Below are 2652 nucleotides of genomic sequence, written 5' to 3' on the forward strand. Positions count from 1 at the left end.
ACCTATCTGAAAAGTATTTAAATTTATGAACTCAGTACTGAGGGAAAAGTGATACATTTCTACTTGAGAACATTTACTATTTACAAAAGAAAATTTCCTATTTCTGTGAGAAAAATAGGTATGTATGTTTTAACCAACTCCATGAAACTAGCTTTTCTTTAATAACATCTATTGAGTTGAGAAGAAATATTCTTATTGAATTGTCCAAAGAGTCAATTGGCTAAATACTCAATGGTGAAGAAATGAATCACACAGAAATATATTTTGTTTCTGAATATCTAAGAAATATCTGGCATCATTCAGATACAAAGTGCTTGATTTCCTTACGCTATAAATTTATCAGTAGAATAAAAAAGTATAATGGTAACTGTACAAAGGTGAGTCAATCTAATAAGACCAAAGGACACAATGAGTAAATAAAACTCAGTTGAGAAGGATTTGACCCATTGATATTCAAATACCTTCTATATGTGAATGACATGTTCTTCAAACATTAGAAATGCTTTATAAGCAAGGTTTTGTCACCACTCTCTATTTTCCTGAAGAAACTAAATTTATGAGATTCTATGATACCAAACATAATGGAAGTTTAATAAATCGTCATGAGTTAAATATATGAAGAAAACCAAAGTGGAAAATAAACATTTTATTTTCTCATGAATTTACTTTTGTTACCTTTTTAGTACATATCAATTATCACAAAATGTCCTATCCCCCTTACACACACACTCTATCCTCCTTAACAGGCTCTATGTTTTTCCAAAGCACTAAATATACAGTCATCCCTGATGCTGCTTGGGTGCTGACCCCGCCCAGCCCGGACAATGGTGAAGTATTTCCTGGGCCACAGCGTGCTCCGGAGTTCCTGGGACCGTTTGCTGCCTTCTGGCAGCGGTACCTGAATCCCTATAGCAAACATGTCTTGACGGAAGACCTAGTGCACTTGGAGGTGACCCCTGACTAGGAGCTCCCGTCCCAGGGACTCCTGACCAAGACCAACAGGATGCCCTGCTGGGCCTAGTGACTATTTCCTGCCAATGTTGTTCACTCAGTGTACAGCCTGGAGGATTCTATTGTGGACCCACAGAACCAGACCATGACCACCTTCACTTGGAACATCAACCACACCTGGCTGATGGTGTTGGAGGAACAATGTGTTCACTGTGTAAACTCTGATAACAGTGGCTGGACCAAAATCCACCCAGTAGTTTGGGTCTCCTCTAGCTTATTTGTTGTCTCCAGAGCTGTCCAGGAATTTGGTCTCACCCGGTTGAAAAGCAATGCGACCAAGTCATTGAAGGGTTTTGAATACATCTTGGCCAAGCTGCAAGGTGAGGCCCCTTCCAAAACCCTTGTTGAGACAGTCAAGGAAGCCAAGGAGAAGGCAAAGGAGAAGGCACTGGCAGCTACAGAGAAGGCCAAGGACCTTGCCAGCAAGGCAACCACCAAGAAGGAGCAGCAGCAGCAGCAGCAGTTTGTGTAGCCAGCCCAGACCCTGGTGTAGCAGCACATACACCACCTGCTGCACTCCCTCTGCCCTCCCCCCTGTATTTTATTATTAAAAGTCAACTTCCAGCCTGATCTACTCTCTGGGTAGTGGGTTGGAGGTGGTATCTGTTTGGCATCTACAGTGCATCAGACATGTTATCCATGTCTGGGCCAGGCCTGCTTCTTCCTGCATTGGATAGCTGAGGAGAGATTTGCCCAGGGTCACCGACAGCGTTCAGGCAAAGTGGTCATGAACACTAGACTGTAAGCTCCATGAGGACAGGGACCTTTGTTTTGTTCTCTTCTGTGTCCCAAGTATTCACAACAATATTTAGCTCATACTAGACACTCAATAAATATTTGTTGAATTAAAAATAATAAAATAGCATAGTGTTTGCATATAACCTACACACATCCTCCCTTATAATTTAAATAATCTCTGTGTTACTTATAATCCCTCATCCGGTGTAAATGCTATGTAAATAGTTGTTATGCTATATTGTTTAGAGCAGTGGTTCTCAACCTTCCTAATACCGTGACCCTTTAATACAGTTCCTCATGTTGTGGTGACCCCCAACCATAAAATTATTTCCCTTGCTACTTCATAACTGTAATTTTGCTACTGTTATGAATCATAATGTAAATATCTGACATGCAGGATGTATTTTCATTGTTACAAATTGAACATAATTAAAGCATAGTGATTAATCACAAAAACAATATGTAACTATATATGTGTTTTCCGATGGTCTTAGGCAACCCCTCTGAAAGGTCGTTTGACCCCAAAGGGGTCGCGACCCACAGGTTGAGAACCACTGGTTTAGAGAATAATGGCAAGAAAAAGGTCTGTATGTGTTCAGTACAGATACAACCAATGTAGGCCTAACTACACTATACATATAACAGCAACAATGTAACATTTAAAAAATATCTTTAATTCATGGTTGATTGTGATTGGTTGGATCTGAAATTTGGAACCTGTGATACAGAAGGCTGAGTGTGTATTTACTTGAGTATTTATTAACTGTCTTCTCCCACTAGAATACAAGTTCTGTGAGGCAAAAACTAGAATAATGATATATGTAATTATTGAGAAAAGTTTCTCAATTAAATATGTTCTGGGGGCATCACATTTAGATACTGTACCTAACTTCAGTTAAAGCA

General features: G+C 39.6%; 1 pseudogene; it reads left to right on the forward strand.

Moving 5' to 3' along the window:
- The first annotated feature begins 824 nt into the window (after nucleotides 1–824).
- LOC139005166 (PRELI domain-containing protein 1, mitochondrial-like) lies at nucleotides 825–1483 on the forward strand (annotated as a pseudogene).
- The last annotated feature ends 1169 nt before the right edge of the window (nucleotides 1484–2652 follow it).

This window comes from Myotis yumanensis, unplaced genomic scaffold (genome assembly GCF_028538775.1).
Source record: "Myotis yumanensis isolate MYYU_CA2020_CCGP unplaced genomic scaffold, mMyoYum1.0.hap1 SCAF_3, whole genome shotgun sequence".
Classification (NCBI taxonomy): Eukaryota; Metazoa; Chordata; class Mammalia; order Chiroptera; family Vespertilionidae; genus Myotis; species Myotis yumanensis.